An 11,432-nucleotide genomic window follows, 5' to 3' on the forward strand; every position below is an offset into this window, starting at 1 on the left:
ATAGTTGGAAGTCACATTGGCCAAGAGCCAATTTCGCATCAAATGGTGCTGTACAGCCAACATGGCTGGACATCGGATTGGCAGCGGACAACCAACATGGCTGGACACCGAGCTGGTAATGGACAGCCAACATGGCTGGACATCGGGTTGGCATTGGACAACCAACATGGCTGGACATCGAGATGGTAATGTACAACCAACATGGCTGGACATCGGGTTAGCAGTGGACATCCAACATGGATGGACACCGAGTTGGCATTGGCAGTGAGCAACCATTTTGGCCGGTCATTCAGAAATTCATGGCAACGACCATGAATAGTGAAGCAAGCATGTCAATATGCTCCCATTTCCATACTTGTAGAAATTCCATTAAGACATATATAGGGAGGGGTACTTGGTTGAAGGTGCATACACGGACCATGCACAAAGTAAGATAGGCTTAGAAATGTATAGCCATCACGGATGGACATTGGAGTGGCCTATGGGACAAAGACGTAAGTACAGCCATCACGGCCCTTCACGGGACCTGGCTCAGGAAATGTTCAGCCGTCATGGCCGGACATTGAAACTGGCCTGTGACCAGAACTGGATGTACAACCATTACGGCCGTACATCGCAGTTGGCCAGAATGGTAAGGTGCAGCCATCATGGCCTGGGGAGTTTATGAATGATTTTTGATCTCCCAATCTAAGTTGTAAAAATGTCTTTTAGACATATATAGGGAGGGATAGTTGGTTGAAGGTACATATGCGGACCATGTACCAAGTAAGCTTCATAGCTTAGCCGGAAGAGTATAAATGATGCTTAGGCCTCATTTATAGATAGGTAGCCTTACCAATCCCAGCGTGTTAAGCATGTGCATCACTATTGTTAGAGCATAGATCGGTCGACCTCGCATGCGTTGCTATCTCAAGAATGTTTGTCAATGTTAGTGATCAAAACTATGAGTCTTGATTTCTAGCCTACATAGCTAAGTCTCGGACTAGGATAGAAAAGTGTAGTTGAGCTCAAGGACTTCATGGCGATTCATCATACAACAACGAAGATCTACTAAAATAACCGTGGAACTTCATCAACAAAAAGGTATGTGGATACTTGAACTTATCTATCACTCAAAAGTTTATCTCTTCTATCTCCTACTTCTTATGAGACGAAATTCGTTTCCTATATAGACTGGATCATACACTTTTGATATTTTGAGCAGAGTATATCTCGCATATCTATATCTCGAAATCATGCGTTGATAAAGCGTTTCGCTTTGATCAAGTTTATCTTCACCTAGTGACGAAAGTCATGAAAAGTTTCAATTACTTTGAGAATTGATCTGACGCTAAACGGTCTGTGAATAACGGCTATATAACGTCCTCTGAGAATGTCTCAATGATTGGAATGAGAGTTTAGATTACATAACTATGTATTCCTTAATCCGAAGTTTTCGAACTTTGTTGATTGAGAGAAACCGGAGGAATTGGCTTTGCCAAGTCCGCGAACCCAGTCCGCAAACTCAGTCCGCGAACTGACGGAAGTTCTTGTACCGAGAATTTCTGCTGGGATTTTCCAAAAATTCGTTTGCGTGTAAGTCCGCGAACCTAGTCCGCGAACTGGCGAAAGTCTCTTTCCCGAGATTTTCTGCTGAGTTTGGAAAACTCCACCGGTTGTCTTAAGTCCGCGAACTTGTTAGTGAGCTTAAGAGGTTATGATCTAAAGATGTCCTATGAACATGAATCTTAAATTACTAAGGAATGCTTTATGCAAACCGTGGATATAAAGTTCATGATCCAATTCAATCGAATCAAATCATCTTTGTTTCAATTGTGTCTTGTGTAGTTACATAATATCTCATAGCAATTGAACAAATCTTTAACTAGTTCATTTGAGTCAATTGAACTAGTTATGGTGAAGAAGAACAAGGTTAATATGAAATGCTCAGATGGTTAACCTTTTGGGTTACTATGTTGAACCAACATACACGTACACGTTTGGGCATGGTTTTCACAAACCCAGTAAACGTCTACCCAAGTGTTTGTGACAAGCTAAGTTTTCGATCTAACGGTTGAGAAATATTAGCTTGAATCTAAAGCAGGTTTTCATCTAACGGTGAATATGGATTGCTTTGTAACTAAGGCAAAACCCTGATTTGAAGGCTATATAAAGGAGACATCTAGCACTGTGCAAAAATAATCCCCATACGTCTGTGTGATACTAGTGCGCTCGCTAGAGTCGATTCTCCTTTAACCTTTGGTTTTCTTCTCTAAAACCAGGTTAACGACTTAAAAACTTCATTGGGATTGTGAAGCCAGACCGATACTACTTTTATCGTAGTTGTGTGATCTGATCTTGCATATTCTTTCGTACGAGTACAATCTTTGATTGTCTTGAGATCGTGAGAGTTCTCCGATAGGCAAGATAAAGAAGTCACAAACATCTTCGTCTCACTGTTTGTGATTCCTCGACAAACCGCATGTGTAGTCAGGAAGGATTGTAGAGAGGTGATTGATTAATCTAGGCTGTTCTTCGGGAATACAAGACCGGATTATCAATTGGTTCCTTTTCACCTTGATTTCATATCTTAAGACGGAAGAAAACCTAGGGTTTATCTGTGGGAGACAGATTTATCCTTTGATAGACTTTTCTGTGTGAGACAGATTTGTTTATTATCAAGTCTCCGATTTTGGGTTGCAGCAACTCTTGGTTGTGGGTGAGATCATCTAAGGGATGCGCAGTATCTTGCTGGGATCAGAGGCGTAGGAGTACAACTGTACCTTGGATCGGTGGGAGATTGATTGGGGTTAAACTATAGTCCAGTCTGAAGTTAGCTTGGAGTAGGCTAGTGTCTGTAGCGGCTTAATACAGTGTGTATTCAATCTGGACTAGGTCCCGGGGTTTTTCTGCATTTGCGATTTCCTTGTTAACAAAACTTCTGGTGTTTGTGTTATTTCTTTTCCGCGTTTTATTTTATATAATTGGAATAATACAGGTTGTGCGTTCTTGATCATCAATTGGAAATCCAACCTTTGGTTGTTGATTGATATTGATTGATCCTTGGACATTGGTCTTTGGTACCGCCCAAGTTATTCCTTGTATTTGATAAAGACTCGCTATTGATTTTAGCTTGAGTAAAAATCAAATCAAGAGAGAGATATTAACTCCTTGAGATACTTTTATCTAGATTGAGTCTGACTTTCTAGTTGATTCTCTAGCAAAGTATTTCGGATTTAGTCCATACAGATTGCTAAGCGAAATATTGGGTGGTGTTGTTAGACCCCCGCCTTTTCAACTATGCCATGCCGCATACCAAGTATTCATCACTTGGATGCATTTTGACGGAACGTCCTATACAGACTAGGCCATTACCATTATTTCTTGGTCACGGCCATGCAAACGAGTTGTCTTAAGCTTCTGTCCTTTCGTGGATGAACTACAGTCTGTGCTTGATCCCTTTAGAGTAGGGAAGGGTACGTAGGTAGCCACAATGAGTTGCAGCATTGCCGGTTCAGCACCTTGTCGCTCATATCATCTAATTGGGAGATGATTGCGACATTTTGGCCCCTCATATCATCTATGCTCGGTAGCTCGATGCAAGAGGTGATTGTGGCCAGACTTGATGAGGCTAGTTGCATTCCATTCCTTGGATGCTCATACTTTCTATCAAGGTGTTCGACATCGGCTAAAAACCCGAGTGTCGTAATTTAGCTTAAGAGGAGTCTATTTTGATGGGAAACGACCCAAAGATCAAGACATGTTGATCTATAGATCCACATGGTCACCAGAATTTAGCCAAATCCATCGTTTAGGGCCTAAAAATGTTGTTTTAGGAAAGTTTTTGTTTTCTTAATAAACCCTTCGCGGAAAAAGGGTAAGTTGGAACGGTGTGGAAGCTAAGTTAGTTGCATCATGCTCCACGAGCTTGCTTGCAAGGGAAAATGGACGTGCATTTCGTAGCTTTGAGGCCCGGATCGTAGCTTCATCATGGCGCATCGGGAAAGTTACGGCTTGCGGGGCAACGCGCTAAAGGCGTAATTTTCCGGTCCGTCACATTGTCCCTTCCAGACGATCGGAAAATAAAGAAATGGTTGATACATTCAAGATAATTACGTATTTACAAAATACAGTCTCAATTCATCACATTTCATTAGATCTGGAATGTGATATGGTTCAAAATAAAAATTATTTGGGACTATTTCTATTCGATTATAAATTTTGTATTTTTGATGAACACTACCGCTACTTGGAACTTGGAATTAGTAGAATGATAGGGTTATTAAGAATAGAATTAGCAGGGTTGTCAATGGATGCTAAAAACATTGCCAATGACATGTAAAAACACTCAAATCTGTTGGTGTTTATGGTTCAATTCATGGGTCGATCTTGAATATACGATATGATATTTTTAGTTAATAAAACCTAAATCCAGTTTGATCTGTCTATATTGTGAAAAGAAAGATTGAGACCAGTGATTGTTTTTTTGTTCCGTCGTGTGAAAGTTTTATCGTATCCGTGTGTTAATTGCTTGGAGAATGTGTTATTACTGTATGTTCATATAAATGTATAAGAAATTCCATAAACGAATATATTGTTGATAATTCAATTAAATCTGGGACCTGACGTAGCTTAAGTTTTTTCTCACCAACCAAAAAAAAGAATGAAAAATGATCGCCAGGCAGAAGGTTGGTCCAATAATTCCAACAGTTGAGAAAAGAGCAGGATATGCAAACTCCTCAAGCCCAACAGTACAACTAAAATTTTGAATCACACGCACATCAAGTTTATATTACAAGTATGTGTAGAACAAATAAGGAATAAAAGAATTGAGATCTTTGCACAAGGGACCTCGCAATATCACGCTCTAGATCAATCTGAAGTAGAGAACTTGAAACTTAAAAATAACTTTTTGACTTCTTGGAAGAAGTCAGTTTGGGTATGGATTTCAGATCAACTTCTAGAAGCAAAAAGGACCGTAAATTTTTGGAAGCAAAAAAAAAATTTCTTTATAAGTTATATTATGGAGGATTCTGCTTTTGTATCCAAAATAATTGGGCGTTTGGATGCACTGAGGACTAACTTTTCACTTTCTAAAAATCAGCTTGAGGATAATTATTCAAAATGACTTTTAGAAGAAAATAAATTGCCTTTAAACGAAATAAAATATTATTTCTTCTGACTTCTGGAATTAACTTCTGGTATTCAAACATACTGTAACGACAATTGAGTTTGTATGACTTCCAAAGCTTACTACAGTAGCACTTCTATCATTCAAGCGTAAATTTCTAGGTACTCGCGTAGCATTCTTAAAAATCCAAGTGTCGATGTCCTGACGTGTAGCAAATGCTAGAATCTATCTGATGCATACATAATATGTTTGAGACCAATTATAATAAGAATCGAGAGAACAACTAATATATAAATTCAACATAGATGAAGAAAGCACACTGATAGATTAATAAAAAACTCTTATAATCTTTAACCATCGTGTATTTCAGGAAAAAAAATCTCACGTGGAATCCAGAAATAGGTAAACACATCATAACCCACTGCTCCAAATTTAACGACCAAATGGAGCCAAATGCATTAACAGATGAAGAAAGCACACTGATAGATTAATAAAAAAACTCTTATGATCCTTAACCATCGTGTATCTCAGGAAGACAAATCTCACGTGGAATCCATAAATAGGTAAACACATCATAACCCACTGCTCCAATTTTAACGACCAAATGGAGCCAAATACATTAACAGGTGGATTTACGCCATCATTCAAAATAAGAATAAAAGTATCTCAATTAAATATATATTTAAAACTGTCTTCAATAATTTTGTTTACTGAAAAACAGGGCAGACTGCGTAGAAGAAATATTCACTGCAATTGGGTAAATCAATGCTCATTAAATTCAAACTCGATGAAAGAAACTTCATATATCTCACTCTAAAAGCACGTGACATATTTCATTGTGATAATGCTTTGGAGAAAGCATATCTATTGAAGAAAAACGAATGGGTAAGTATAACTTCTGACAGAGAACAACTCCAGAAACCTACTAAGAACGACCTGGTAAAAAATAAAAGTATGACACAATAGAAACGACGATGACATGCCAACGTTGATCGAACTGGATGAACATAATGATGATATGGACGAGATTAATTATGGAGAAGGATCGTGACATGCCACTGTTGGTTGAGATAGATGAAGAATGCAATGGAGTGTTTACTTATTAATAAAGATTATAGATAACATGAGCATTTTTTTAGGCACACCGCTTTTGAAACATATTATCATTCTTCGGCAGTATATTATTTAATTTTTTTTAACCGTGAAAAATTTAAACTAAATGGATACGAATCTTATAACTAACAGTGCTATCATGGCGTTCTTTCTTGAGGACCAATGTATAAGACCTATTAAGTTGTATCATGAAACTACGCTTAAGAAGAAGTTCAAAAACCACCAACAAAGATGTAATGCTGGCAAGGTAATAAGCGAAACTCGACTCAACATAGTACTGTTACATTAATCGACATCTAAATTTATACATAAATAAAGGTATCCCTGCAGTAGTCCTGCATGCACACTTCTAGCATTTCACATTTCTTTTTATTTTGTTTCAAAAATTGCATTTCGCAAATTTACATGTGATATATTTATCTTCCAAAACTTCTACAGATAAAATCGTTGGATATGACAATTTGTTAATAAAAAAAAGTTTAGACAAAAAAAAACGTGTAATTATGTTTAATTGCAAATATCTTAGAAAAATTTAAATATTTTAAATCTAAAATCTATGGAATCAATTTCTTTAATTATTTTAATATCTGTCTGTAAAATTGATAAATGAATTTTGACTTATAATACCAAATTTAAATTATCAAATCATTAGATGCCTAAAGGGTATCAGAGTTCCATATCCCTTTACAAGATCAAACAAATCAAAGACTGTGAAAAAAATCTAATGTATTTGACCACGGGCGTGGGGCGAATCCCTGCCACTCTAAATTAGTTGATCCACCAGTCCCGGTGCGTAGCATGGGTTACATACTAGTAAAATAATAAAACCACTATAATGTTAAAAATAAACATCATTTCTATAAGGAGACAATAGAAATGTAGTAGCAGCAATAAATGGAGCCATTGGAAGTATCCAGTGGACAAGAAATAGTACAATCCAGGAATGTATGCATCTTTTAAATTCCTTTTGTTTTTGGACTTGTTCCCATGTCAAAAGGGAAGCTTATGGAGTAGCAGATGTAATGACCAAAAAATGCCAGAATTAATGGTGGTTCAATTTGGAACTCAAATCCACCTGAATTCCTTCTAAACTCTATTTTGAAGGATCAAAACTGTAACCTGGTTTAATTAGTAATGAATTTTCTTTCTTAGCAAAAAAAAACAACATCATTTCTAAAAACACTATGTATCGGAAATTTGGACAACCTTTGCTATTGTTACTACCACTGCTACCAATACCACCACTGCTACTGTTACAACCTAGGCTACTGTTACTTGGGTCTTTGTTACCCAGATTGCATTAGGCAATCTAAACTTAAAAACTCCAGTTCATGTTTGTATGTTCTGATTAACATAGGGTTGGATTATATCCGGTCATTGTCTTATGCCTTGACACACTCTGATTTTGGAAACAAAATTAGTTTGTCCCTAGATGTTTGTTCCTCTCCTGTGCGAGAGAGAGAAAAGGGTTATCTGAAATTGTTTTTAGTTTTGAAAGGATCGATTTATTGGGCAAGAATTGGTGGAGATATTATAAACTGTGTGATTGTATTATGTCTTTGAAAAATCTCTGTAAGGTTTCCGAGTACCTAAACCGGATCTATCAATATATCTATTGAGGTTTACCCTCAAAAAAAAAAAAAGCTCTCTATTTAATGATCACTATCATATAGTTTTAAAAAACAAACATGCTGTTAGAATTTCGTTTGCATTAGGTTGAGAAGGCATTGGGCTATGTGGAAGCACGATCTATGAACCAAAATATCACAACACTAGTCAAAGAAGAAGGAAAACCAAAATTACGTCTAGGTTAGAAGGTACACGGACCCAACCGTAATTATTGATTTCAAGGCATGAGAATAATTACGGTTGGAATTTGCAACATCTGACCTAGACGTTTGTAATTACGGTTGGGAAAGAAGAAAATACAACCCAGACGTCTTCACTTACGATTGGAAATCCAAAACCCTAACCTAGACGTAAAACAAGTAATAAATACCCATGCAAAAACTATTTACGTCTGGGTTTGGATGGCAAATCTAACCTAGACGTAATTTTGGTTTTGTCCTATTGGAAACCAGTTACGTTTGGATTTATTACAAACCTAGGCGTAAACCAAACTTACGGTTGGCAATGAAGCTCAACCCTCTTCCAAACCCAGGCGTAAAATTTAATTACGGTTGGAAACGAAGTCCGACCCAACCGTAATTTGCCATGAAAGTCTAAAAATATCAAAAATTTTACGTACTTAAGTTAGTTTTGAGCGAAATTGAACCCATGGGAGATAGTTTAGAGGTGTACCTGTTGATTTTCAACCATTGGTTCTTCACTTTGTTGATTTATTTCTTCAATTGGTTGAGATCATCATCACTTTGTGTTAAACCCTCTCTATCATCTAACAAATCATCAATCTCTTGGTCTCCAACATGAGGAATGTAAAACTTGTTTTCTCTATCATACAAAGATTCACTCACCTCGAATTGGTAACTTGTTTCATCCATTTTGGTTGAGTGAATCAAAAATCTAGGTTTTGAAAAAAAATCTCCAAAATTGTTCTTTTTTCTCTTCTCTCTAGTTTTTCTTCCCACAAAAACTTTGTCCTAGAATTCACAAGTATATAACAAAATTCATCTTCTTAATCTAATTATATTAGATAATAATTAAACTAAATTAAAATTAGATAAACAAGGGTTGTTTGGTCATTACAAAATTATTTGAGATAAGAGGTTTTTAATATTACTTATGGGTGACCCGTTTTTGTCTTATTAGGTGAAACCCCTCTAATGGAGTGTGACGCCCCAATAATAACCTTCTTAAAAGTGTATGAAAACTAGATTTGTTCCCGTCTTACACACTGGGTATTTTTTATCTTTTATCTTGGTGTGTCGGAGCTTCTCCCGTTGCGTGGTGATGTATTTTCGGTTTGGTGTGCGCGGGATTTCGCCTCTTCCCATGGCGATCTATTTTTGATTTGGTGCGGTAGACGAATGCGTTAAATATGTGCTGATTTTATTATATTTTACCTTTTGTTTTCGCATATATTTATTTTTTCCTTTTATTTTCACATAAAATATGTGGGTTTTTTTTTCTTCTTTCTTGTATGTATTAATTTGAAGAAAAAAAAATTGTCCTAATATGGTAGGTATTCGACTTCCGAATCGAACTTGAACTTCCGTTAAACTCCAAACACGTTAAGTTAAGTTTTCTTTTTGAGTTTGTAATTTTTAAACTAATTATACGTTATCAAGTGTCCTTACTAAAATGTTCGTTTCACAAAACTCAAAAAAGACCTATTTCCGCCAAGAGGTGTGGATGGGGAAAAGAGATTTGCTGATTTTTAGGGAAGTGAAGAGTCGAGCGTGCGAACGAGACCCATCAACCGAGCAAACTGCTGAACCTCACACAGATGCACTGCAAAGGGAGTGCTTAGATTCGAGAGATCAATCTGTAAGACTCCGAGCTAAACCAAGTCAATGGCCATTATAGAGTCAATTCGGCCACAAAGAGGGAGATGAGTTGATCTGTAGGAGGGAAACTGAGAATTGTGTGGGATCAAGGATTGTGGATGTGTTGAAGGTTTCTGCAAGTATGTGTATGATTGAGAATGTGTTGCTCAAACGATGATTCTTGGTTAGACGATGGATTATGTGTTCAATATCTCGTGGATTTCTATGTTTGTTGTTCAATCATGGATTCAGATACTTATTTATATTGTCAGAATGGTGAACACATTGATCACTGTAAGTGTGACGGTTTCATGAGTGGAAGAGTGGAAAAGTGGGAGATCGTGGTAAAACCAATTCTGTGTCGTGTGGAAACTTGGTTGATCGTCCATCCACTACTTAGCTAACTCCTTCAACTGCTTGCACGAGTTACTCACATTTCTCATCGTGGATGGATCCACGTGCCGTAGGCCCGCAGACCAAAACCCTGATTGATATCCCCCCATGTGACGTGATTGATGTCTCACGAATCGTGGAGTCTGCATGACAGATGTGTGTTTAATTACTCAGTTGTTGACTGTTTAGACAATGAGTCTAGGTTTTGTTGAATTGAGCATGAGTGACGAATGCTCAGGGATTCATGGATCGAACATGTTTGTTGAGACGTATAGTGATGTTGACATTGCGTGTATTAGCAAAGATGGTAAATTGGACGACTGAGCATCGATTCGATGAATTACTGAATATTGGTAGTTGGATCAATATTCGAGCAACTGAACAAGCATTGCTCAATTCGATGAATTACTGATAAATTACTGAATATTGATAGTTGGTTCAATATTCGAGCAACTGAGCAAGTATTGCTCAATTCGACGAATTACTGATAAATTACTGAATATTGATAGTTGGATCAATATTCGAGCAACTGAGCAAGTATTGCTCAATTCGACGAATTACTATTGGTGACATGACTCAATAAAATATTGGTAGACTACCGAATATTATATAATTAATCCAGATTTTGATTGCTGGACCAACATAAATTTATTAGTGTTTGAACTTGCTCAGAATGATGATTTGTGGAGCGTTTGTTCGAAACCCTAATTTTTTTATCAATCGCTTGCAAGGTAGTTAATATCGCATATCGGTATCGTATCGGTCGGGTCCTATACACCTATACAAGTGATAATATCTGTTTTACAGGCGATACATCATTTAATATAGAATTTCAAATAATTATAAAACCATAATAAAAAATAGTAAGAATCATACACATATCTCAAATTTCCAAAATACAAGGTGGTTTATTAGCCAACGTTGTGATTTTTGTTCTATTATGCTGGTAAATATTTTTTATTATCCTTCATATTTATGTTTTATATTTCTCTTCCTTGCAGTCGAAATATGGTTTCCATCTTATATCTTACCATATAGTCATTGATTTTATATTATAAATATATTAGGGATTTTTACCTTCTCCAATTGACATTGTACTTGTCTGTAAAGATTAGATGCATGTTGATGAAAAATTTATTCACGAAACCGATATTATCGGTGTAAAAGTAAAACCGATATATCGGTCTGTACCGGCCTGTACAACCGATAATATCATTTCATCTTTGTATCGCCTATATTTTTGATATCGTATAGGTATTTTCCGATATCCGATAAAAACCTGTAATATCGTCATGTACAACCGATATTGACTACCTCGCTTGTCAATTGATGAATTGCTAAAAATAGGTCGTGAGTGAGGACCATGTGGT

The sequence above is a fragment of the Papaver somniferum genome, chromosome 9 (assembly GCF_003573695.1).
Source record: "Papaver somniferum cultivar HN1 chromosome 9, ASM357369v1, whole genome shotgun sequence".
Taxonomy (NCBI): domain Eukaryota; kingdom Viridiplantae; phylum Streptophyta; class Magnoliopsida; order Ranunculales; family Papaveraceae; genus Papaver; species Papaver somniferum.